This window comes from Pongo abelii, chromosome 10 (genome assembly GCF_028885655.2).
Source record: "Pongo abelii isolate AG06213 chromosome 10, NHGRI_mPonAbe1-v2.0_pri, whole genome shotgun sequence".
In the NCBI taxonomy this organism is placed as follows: Eukaryota; Metazoa; Chordata; class Mammalia; order Primates; family Hominidae; genus Pongo; species Pongo abelii.
The window spans coordinates 8,963,487-8,974,650 of NC_071995.2; the positions used below are offsets into that span (position 1 = coordinate 8,963,487).

The following is an 11,164-nucleotide window of genomic DNA, read 5'->3' on the forward strand; positions in this document are numbered from 1 at the left end:
CTATTCACAATGGCAGAGACATGGAATCAACCTAGATGCCCATCAACGGTGGACTGGATAAAGAAAGTGTGGTACATCTACACCATGAAATACTACACAGCTGTAAAAAAATGAAATCATGTTCTTTGCAGCAACATGGGTGGAGCTGGAGGCCATTATCCTAAGCGAACTAACGTAGGAACAGAGAACCAAATACCACACGTTCTCACTTATAAGTGAGAGCTAAACATTCAGTATACAGGGAGGCAGAGTGGAACAAAAGACACTGAGGCCTACTTGAGAGTGGAGGTTGGGAGAGAGTGAGGATGGAAAAACTGCTTATTGGGTACTGTGCTCATACCTGGGTAACGAAATCATTTGTACACCCGACCCCGGTGACATGCAGTTTACCCATGTAATAAACCTGCACATGTACCCACTGAACCTAAAATAAAAGTTAACAAAAAAAGGAAAAAGTTTATTAAGTAAAAAAATTAGAAGAAACTAAGGTTAATTTATTATTGAAGAAAGAGACTTCACTTCACGGCAGCTGCGGCCTGACTGTGAGCAGGCTGAGCAGCCTCAGCTGAGAGTGGAGTGGTGGCCGTGGCCCTCCTTAGGAGATCACCGATCACCTCTTACTGTGGCCTCACCATGGCGACCTATGGGCAGACCTGCACATGGCCGGTGTGGATTTCTTGATCATATGTTAACCTTGGCAAAGCTGCCAGAGATATTTTTAACAAAGGATTTGGTTTGGGGTTGGCAAAACTGGATGTGAGAACAAAGTCACTCAGTGCTGTGGGATTCTTAACATCTGGTTCATTTAATGCAGACACTGGAAAAGCTTTTGAAGTCTTGGAGACCAAATATAAACGGTGTGAGTATGGTGTGACTTTCCCAGAAAAATGAGACACTGATAATACTCTGGGAACAGAAATCACAATTGGACCAGCTTTGTCAAGGTTTGAAACTAATATTTGATACTACCTTCTTACCAATCACAGATAACAAAAGTGGTAGAATCAAGTCCTCTTGCAAGAGGGAGTGCATAAACCTTGCTTGTGATGTTAATTTTGATTTTGCTGGACCTGCAATCTATGCTTCAGCTGTCTTTGGTTATGAGGGCTGGCTTGCTGGGTACCAGATGACCACTGACAGTGCCAAGTCAAAGCTGACAAGGAATAATTCTGCAGTGGGCTACCAGATGGGGGACTTCGAGTTTCACACTAATAACAATAATGGGACAGAATTTGGAGGCTCAGTTTATCAGAAGGTAAGTGACAATCTTGACACTTCAGTAAACCTTGCTTGGACATCAAGTGCCAACTGCACTCATTTTGTCATTGCCGCTAAACATCAGCTGCATTTCACTGCTTCTATTTTTGCAAAAGTCAACAACTCTAGTTTAATTGGAGTGGAAAGAAAGAGATTTCATTTACACTCAGACTCTGAGGCCTGCTGTGAAGCTTGCACTTTCTGCTCTGCTAGATAAAAAGTGCATTAATGGAGGAGGCCAAACACTTGGGTTTGTCCTGGAGTTGGAGACTTAATCCAGCTGAAAGAAATGGCAATGGATATCAGAAGATTTGGCTTTAATATATTTTCATTGTGATCAGCAGGCTCTTCCCACAAAGAAGGTGATCAAAACAAAGGCTCTAAACAAGAGCTATATTTTAAATATTTAAACAGCTACTCGTTAGCTGGTTTCTAGTTGAATTGGTTATGTATCTAGTTACCAATATGCTGCAACCATGCAGTCACCTATACATTATTTAAGTATATTTAACTGTTAAATGCACTACCCACCAATCAGAAAATAAACCTTTATGAAAACTGTAGAAAAAAATTTTAAAAATGAATTTAGTATAGCTTGAGTATACAGTGTGTATAAAGTCTACAGTAATGTACAATCATGTCCTAGGCTTTTCACATTCACTCACCACTCACTGACTCACCCACAGGAACTTCCAGTCCTGCAAACCCCATTCATGGTAAGAGCCCTATCGAGATGTACTATTTTTAATGTTTTATACTGTTTTTTGATGGTACCTTTTCTATGTTTAGATACATTTAGATACACAAATATGTGCCATTTTGTTACAATTGCCTACAGTAACATGCTGTCCAGGTTTGTAGCCTAGGAGCAATTGGCTACACCATATAGCTCAAGTGTGTGGTAGGCTCTTCCATCTAGGTTTGTGTAAATACAATCTATGACCTTTGCTCAAAAACAAAGTTGCTTAGGGTTACGTTTATCAGCACATATCCCTGTAATTCAGTGATACCTGTGTTAAAAGATGTACTGCAGTGGCTCATGCTTGTAATCCCAGTGCTTTGGGAGGCCAAGACAGGAGGATTGCTTGAGGCCAGGAGTTTGAGACCAGCCTGGGCAGCATAGTGGGACCCCCCCCCAATCCTTACAAAAAATAAAAAATTGACTGGGTGTGGTGGTGCTTGCCTATAGTCCTACCTATTCAGGAGGCTGAGGCTGGAGACTCGCTTGAGCTCAGGAGTTCAAGATTGCAATAAGCTGTGATTGTGGCACAGCACTCCAGCCTGGGCAACTGAGCAAGACCCTGCAAGGAATGGGCTCATGGCTAGGCAATTCCAAAGTCCATAAGGCAGGCTGCCAGGAAGGGCAGGCTGGGACCCTCTAGCAGAAGCCGAAGCTGCTGAAGCTGCTGTCTATAGGTAGAAATTCATGTTTATCAGGGAAATCTTAATTCCACTCTTAAGACTTTTCAACTGATATTGAATCAATTTCATCCAGATTATCTAGGATACTTTCCCTTACTTAAAATCAACTGGTTACGGACTTCAACGAAATCTACAAAATACCTTCAGTAAATATCTAGATTAGTGTTGGATGAGTAACAGGGGACTATTGCCTAGCAAAGTTGACACATCAAAAAATCATCCCAGGTATCTTCCACACAAAATCATGGCCAGAGAACAATAGTACCAGAGCAAGACTTTTTTCCCTTTTCTTCGAATTCCCCATCTCTTGAGGCTGGAGGGCTGCATCACTCGCCCACTGCTGGTTTGTGAGAGCTGTATGTAGAGGAAAACAAAAATTAGCCGGGCGTGGTGGCAGGCACCTGTAAACCCAGCTACTCGGGAGGCTGAGACAGGAGAATCACTTGATTCTTCACCCAGGAGGTGGAGGCTGCAGTGAGCAGAGATTGTGGACTGCACTCCAGCCTGGGTGACAAAGTGAGACTCTGTCTCAAAAAAAAAAAAAAAAAGAAACAAAAAATGAATTGGTTATAAGAATAACATTTTGATTTAGATTGGATTAAACTTTCTCAGATAGTCAAATGAGACTGTTAGAGTAGCTTAAATTTATTAGAAGAGCTAAATGATTTGTCTGATAAGTTGTCCAAGGGTATGGAGGCTCTGGTTGGAGAATAAAGCTCTTTCCTGATTGCAATATATGAATTCTGTTCATTCAATAAGTTGGTCATACGTATAAAGTAGACGATTGCTAAATACAACATTAGTTATCACATTCAAAGCTGATCTCTTCACCTCCGCGTCTATTCTTTTTGTCCTCTCTCATTTGTTGTTTTTGATGGCTACTCTCTGCTTTTACTGAGAATAGAAGAATGAGAAAACCAGCTTAGATTACATACGTGAAATACTAGAAAGTGAGATTGTATTTTCCTTCTCTGATGACTTTACAAATAGAATGATTAAAAAGTATTTTTCTCTAATAATTTGTGTACACAGAAACTTAGGATTGACAAAACGATCTTATTTGTTCTTGACATATGTATAATTTTATGCTTTTTTAAAAAACTTTTTTTTTCTGTTCATGACCTTTTCCTCTGTTTCTTCTTCTTCATGACACCACTGGAACAACTGATGTCTTACTACACATTATTCTCCTTATCTCATTATAGGATTTAACTGCCCTCTTTCGGTCAATGCCAGTAATTGCATTATTAATGACAGTTGCTAAAGCAGTCAGTTCAGTGACTTTTCAGAGGGTGCTGAGATTACAGATTCTCTTCCAGGATTCTTTCTTTGTTTGTTTAGTAGCCAGTCAAGGGTAAAGTCTCTTCTATTCAATCACTAGAGGAAAAAACATTTTCTTACTACCTTGATTCTAGAAAAATTTGTGCATTTTTTTCATAGTACTCAGACACAAATAGTTCTTTAGTGGCCATTCAGTTATTTCCTTTGTTACTGTACGTTTCCAAGATAGATTATTTGATTAGCAAAAATGCCTGTGCAATGCATTCAGGTTATTGCCATGTATGGACACTACTAGAATGACAGTGAGTAAGAGAGAAAAAAGAAATGATACCTTTCAGTAAGAAGGAGAATGGAACTATCAATAATAGAAGGCTAATTAGTAAAGAAAAAGTCAAGAGAAGATAAGACTGAGAAACACTTCAGATTCTTAATAAAAAGAAGGCACTCAATTATAGGAAAGTAAACTTTCTGAAAAGTAGGAGAGAAGTAGGATAGCGGTAATTTTGCTACCATTTTGGAAATGGTCCATAATCATGAATATATAATTTCAGTATATGGCACAGACTCATTACAGAATCACACAGTGCTAAGTTCCTAGGCCTTGTCTGTCCTCGAACAATAATATATAATTTAACTTCTCTCCCCCCATCTTGACAGATAAATACCATGCTATCCATTTTTCTGTTTAAGCGCCTTCTGTGTTGGGCTATCCAAGTCAGGAAATCTTTCCTTGGTATTCTGTAAGACCCATGAGGCTACAAATCCGGAGGTTTTTTACCATTGGATGGTTTGGATCTATAAGAAGGACACTTTCATACTGTTCAACCTAAATATTTATTGTCCTGTCATGAAATAGCAATGATATATTTGGAATGTCAGCTAGCTTTTCTGTCCAGTGCCTCCCTCCCATCTTTGTCTCGGATATTAAATTTTACTAAAACTTACTTTTATTTAGAATGTAATTCTTCTGAATCACTTTCAGACTCTCTGTTTTCATACATGGTTGTGTGGTCTGTGACATCACAGGACATTTTCTAAAAGGGTGCCTCACTATTGTCTCTGGGGTTGTTTTCCAAACTATTGAAAACTATTCTGCAGATCTTCATGCTCAAAATATTTTGATCTTACAAGAACTTATCACTGAAAGATTTCAAACAACAACTAGAATTCAGATTCCTTTTTCAACTGCTTATTAAACTGTTTATTGATTGAAACATTGAGAGATTGTAGTTGTTCAATGGGAATGTCAATGGGAAAACAACTAAGTTTATGTTTGAAGAGGGAAAGGCAAGTAAATCACGACAACTGCCCACCTGACAGCAACTGTGCAAAATGCTGTGACAGACTGTTTCCAAAGATGCATATCACCGCATATCTTCCAACAGACATACGCTTTAAAAACAACTTGATTGCCAGGCGCGGTGGCTCATGCCTGTAATCCCAGCACTTTGGGAGGCTAAGGCGGGTGGATCACCTGAGGCCAGGAGTTCAAGACCAGCCTGGCCAACATGGTGAAACCCCGTCTCTACTAAAAATACACAATTAGCCAGTTGAGATGGCTCATGCCTCTAATCCCAGCTACTCGGGAGGCTGAGGCAGGAGATTCACTCGAACCTGGGAGGCAGAGGTTGCAGTGAGCCGAGATCGTGCCACTGCAGTCCAGCCTGGCAAAAGTGGGAAACTCCATCTCAAAAACAAACAAACGAAAAACTTGGTTGAGATGTAATTTATGTACATGCATGTTTTGATGAGCCACAGGATTTTTTGCCGTGTGTCCTTGATACTGCTTCTCCAAGAATTGGAGTCTATTTTTACTATTCTTGAATCCAGTCCAGCCCTGTGACTCATTTGACCAACAGAGTGCTGTGGAGCTGCTGTTGTGTTTCTTGTAGAGCTAGGTTATAGAAGCCTGGCAACTTCTACTCTCTCGGCACATTTGCACTTGGGACCCCTGACCTGCCTTGTAACAAGTGTATCTACTTGCTGGAGAGGCTAGGTAGAGAGGACCTAAGTCTATTTGGAGAGTGAGAGAGGTCAAGTTGTCCCAGCATCCTAGTGAAATCTTCAGGTAATTCCAGCTCTAGCTATCATCTAACTGCTTGAGGTACCCCATGCGAGACCACTCACCTTACCCCAGTCAACCATAGAACTATGAGAAATAAGAAAATGATAATTACTTTAAACTGCTAAGTTTTGGAGGGGTTTGCACGCAGCAATTTATCACCAAAACAGAGATTGGTACTATGAAAGGCTGATGATTTAACAAAAATCTAAAATATGTGGCATTGGTTTGGGGACCAGGTGATGAGAAGAATCTGGAAGGGACTCTAAGAAATTCTTTGTAAAGGCTGGAAGGACAAGGAACACATTTTTTATTGGGAGCTAGAAAAAAGGTCGCTTGTGTAATGTAGTGGCAAAAAGTTTAGCAATGCTTTAGCTTGTGATAAGGTGGCTAAGGAAGTATCCTTCTAGGATGTTGAATATAGCAGCTGGTTTCTTTTAGCTGCATGTGATAAGGTAAAGATGGAGATGAACTGAAGAACTAACTGCTCAGTTTTCAACTAGAATCTAGAAGAAATACATTTCTTCACCAGATTTTTTAGGATTGAAAATAAAACTGCTTCTCATCTCCATTCTCTTCCAGTAAAAGATCATTAAAGTAATAAATTACAACACAGCAAAAGATCAAATTCAGGGCACTGCCACTGAAAGTATGGCCTCAGGGTCAAGATTTCAAGGTTACAGCTGTAGACCTTTGTGTAGACCTCAGAAAGATTTAAAATAATGCCTCCTGAACCCTCTCAGCTAGGCAAAAAGTCTACTAAAAATCCTAAGGACGTGTTTCTTAGACCTTTTCTGTTAGAGGCTTCTAAGAAATTTCAGAGCATTGTTACCCAGCACTTTTCCTCTCAGTCCAAGGTAGAGAGGGACCTGTCTTAGAGTGATTTATCAGTGTGGCTTTTGTTTACTGGAATGGTTATAAATTGATAGAAAAGAAGTCCATACAGCTTTTAAAAGAATTCTGCTACCCTGTACTGAAAGGGAGAGACAGTTGAAAATAAAAAGAGGCCTCTGAGTCTTCAAACTTTTATAGTCAGGAAGCAGTTTGATATTGACCTGCAAATATGGGCAATGTCTTATGGAAAAGGAAAGATAACTTAAAAGGAAGAGCTTAGAACCCAGAAAACAGAGGGAAGAGGAATGGAGAAGCACTTCGATGAGTGCAGGACTAGGCCCTCATGGAGGAATGGCGATGTGTTTCCAGCCAGAATTGCTATGATGAGTGATTGCCATGTGCTTCCTGTTCTCTCAATTTTTTTGAATAGGAATATTTATGCCCTTATCCTTTCTTGGTCTCACCATCTTTTTTGGGTTTGTGTGCATGGCAGATATCTTTTTTTTTTTTTTTTTTGAAATGGAGTCTTGCTCTGTTGCCCAGGCTGGAGTGCAGTGGTGCACTCTCGGCTCACTGCAACTTCTGCCTCCCGGGTTCAAGCAATTCTCCCTGCCTCAGCCTCCCAAGTAACTGGGATTACAGGCGCCCACCACCACGCCAGCTAATTTTTGTATTTTTTAGTAGAGATGGGGTTTCACCATGTTGGCCAGGCTAGTCTTGGACTCCTGACCTCAGGTGATCCACTTGCCTTGGGTCACAGGCAAAGTGTTGGGATTACAGTCATGAGCCACCACGTCTGGCTGATATCTTGTTTCTTAAGGTCAAATGTCTTCAAGTTGAGATATCTTGTCTCCTGTGCTTAAGGAGTAGTACCTAAGGAACTTCATCCAAAGGACTCCATTCGCATCTGATTTAGATGATGAAATCTTAGACTTATGCTTAAGAAGATGAGGCTTTTGAGGAAGAGGCTAAGTGCATTTTGTATGTGGGAGAGAGAGGAAATTTGTGGCCAAATGGCAGCTCATAACAATTTGTGTTTCCAAAGGTGGCCACAATAATATCTCCAACCACATGCTCTTTTGTAATGTGATCTTGCTACTCCTCCCTCAAGAGGTGAAGTCTGTTTCACCCTTCTTGAATCCTAGTTAACCTTATGATGTACTTGACTAATCAAATGTAATAGAAGTAATACATGACTTCTGCGGCCAATTCAAAGAAACCTTGTAGCTTCTTCCTGTAGTTTTTGAAGCTCTTGTTCTTGGGAGCTCTGAAATGCCATCTAACAAGCCAAGCTACTCTGTTGAAGAGACCATAAAATGAAGTCCTGAGACTACATGCAGAGAGAGAGAGAACAAGCAGTCTCTCAGAATCCCAGTGGAGTCTCCACATGACTCCAATCCCAGCTGCCATCTGGCTGCAATTTCATGAGAGACTCTTGGCAAGACCATGAGAAAAATCATCCAGGTAAGCCATGTCAACCCATGAAACTGTGAAATGTATAAAATTGTTGTTTTAAGCAAATTAGATTTTGGGGTGGTTTTTTGTATAGTAACAGATAAATGAAACAGATATTAATTTATTGTAATATGTGTCCCAATTTCAAGGATCTTAAAATGTAAACAAAGTACAATTTAGAGTTGATGAAATACAAAAAAAGAAACACATGCAAATTATATGAATAGGTAATTTGTAGAAAAAGAAACACCAATGGCTAGTATGAAGAGATGCTTTACTCCTCTAGTAATCAAAGAAGGAAGAGTTTAAACAATCAAAAAATAAGAATTTTTACTCAAAAAAAGTACAAACAGGCTTGGCGTGGTGGCTCACACCTATAATTCCAGCACTTTGGGAGGCCGAGACAGGTGGATCACTTGAGGTCAGGAGTTTGCCACCAGCGTGATCAACATGGTGCAACCCCTGTCTCTTCTAAAAATACAAAAATGAGCCAGGTGTGGTGGCGTGCACCTATAGTCCCAGCTACTTGGGAGGCTGAGGCAGGAGAACTGCTTGAACCCAGGAGGCAGAGGTTGCAGTGAGCCAAGATCAAGATCGCCCTACTGCACTCCAGCCTGGGCAACAGAGATTCCATTTCAAAAAATAAAATAAAATAAATAACAAACAATTAGAAACCTAGATAGTGGTAAATATTGGCAAGAACATAGGGGAAATGAGACCCCCTTGTATACTACTAGAGGGAGTATAGATTTGTGTAGCATTCTGGTTGAATAGTAAATTTAAGTTAGTATATATCATTTTATTCAACAATTCTTATCCTGGCTTTATAACCCAGAGTAATTATCACATAGGTCGATAAATTGACATGTATTAGGATATTCAGAGCATTGCTGTATACAGTAGAAGTATCATAAATATCTGTCACTAAAGGGGTGAATAAAATGTTGGTGGATGCAAATTATTTTAGTAGAATACTACACAGAAGTTAGAAGCATGACACAAAACATGCAAATAGCAACACAGAGAGAGGTTGAAAAGTATTGGAGGACTTCTGGTTTCTGGCATGACTTATAAAGAGCTTGGAAGTCACCACTGCCACCTTCACAACAAGGAAAAAAAACTGAAATACTGAAAATCGACAACTTTTCTTAGATCCTTCAAAGAACTGAGGTAATGGGCAAACCATCACTCAGAAAACTGAGAGAGAGAGAGAGCCACCGTTTTGTGAGAGAAGATACCACTGCTGTCATCGGACCTGTGAGGCTTAGATCCTATTTAAGAAGTCTCTAGAGAAGCCCAAAGACAAAAACAGCAACAGAGGAAATTTTAGCCTCTAATAAAGACACAGAGAAAGTAAACACAGCCGAACTCCCAGCTAGATAAACATAAAACCTCATGATAACTTACTTCAGTTTCTTTTACCCAATATATAATAATCTAGATTTCTACAAACAATTACACAGCACTTTAAAAGGCAAAAAACACATTTTGAAGAGGCCAAGCAAGTACAACAAGATGAAGATATGACAGAGATTTTGGAATTAACAGGCTGGAAATTTGAAATAGTGATTATTATGCTAAGGAATCTAATAGAAAAAGTGGACAACATGCAAGAAGAGATGGGAAATATCAGCAGAGAGACTGAAACTCTAAGAAAGAGAAAGAAAGAAATGCTAGGAATAAAAGTACAGTAATTCTATTATAAAGATACATGCACACATATGTTCATTACAGCACTATTCACAATAGCAAAGACATGGAATCAACCCAAATGTCCATCAGTGATAGACTGGATAAAGAAAATGTGATACATATACATCATGGAATACTACGCAGCCATAAAAAGGGATGAGATCTTTGCAGGGACATGGATGGAGCTGAAAGCCATTATCCTCAGCAAACTAATACAGGAACAGAAAGTCAAACACCTCATGTTCTCACTTATAAGTGGGAGCTGAAGAATGAGAACGCGTGGACACGGAGGGGAGCGACACACACTGGCGCCTGTGGGGGGCAGGAGGGAGAGCATCAGGAAAAATAGCTAATGCATGCTGGGCTTAATACCTAGGTAATGGGTTGATAGGTGCGGCAAACCATCATGGCACACGTTTACCTATGTAACATGGTCTGGACATGGCTGAGGAAAGAATCAGTGAGCTTGAACATATATCAGTGAAACTGAAAGTTTCCCAAACTGAAAGCCAAAGAGAAGAAAGGCTGAGAATAAAAGAACAGAATATCCAAGAACTATGGGACAATTATGAAAGGTATAATATACGCATAATGGGAATAACAGAAGGAGAAGAAGATAAGAGAACAAAAGGAATACTTGAAGTAATAATGACTGAGAATTTTCCAAAATTACTGACAGACACCAAACTACAGATCCAGGAAGTTCAGAGAACACCACACAGGACACATACCAAGACATCTGCACCTAAGCATGTTATAATCAAACTGCAGAAAGTCAAAGACAAATAGAAAATCCAGAAAGAAGCTAGAGTGAGGGAATGCCTTGCTTACAGAGAGCAAAGGATGAGAATTACAGCAGATGTCTCTTCAAAAACCATGCAAGCAAGAAGAGAGTGGAGTGAAATATTTAAAGCATTGAAAGAAAAAGCCACCAACCTAGAATTGTATATCTAGGTAAATTATTCTTTAAAAATGAAGGAAAATTAAAACTCAGAAAAACAAAAATTGAGAGAAATTGTTGCCTTCCAAGAAATGTTAAAAGAAGTTCTTCATAGAAAAGGAAAATGATATAGGTCAGAAACTTGGATCTATGTAAAGAAAGGGAGAGCATTTAAAGTCTTTCATTTTTCTCATTCTTGTTCTTCTTTTTTTTTTTTTTTT

At 39.5% G+C, this 11,164-nt stretch overlaps 1 pseudogene; it reads left to right on the top strand.

Annotated features, from left to right (window-relative positions):
• Positions 1-633: 633 nt before the first annotated feature.
• Positions 634-1,608, top strand: LOC100451732 (voltage-dependent anion-selective channel protein 2-like; annotated as a pseudogene).
• Positions 1,609-11,164: the final 9,556 nt, after the last annotated feature.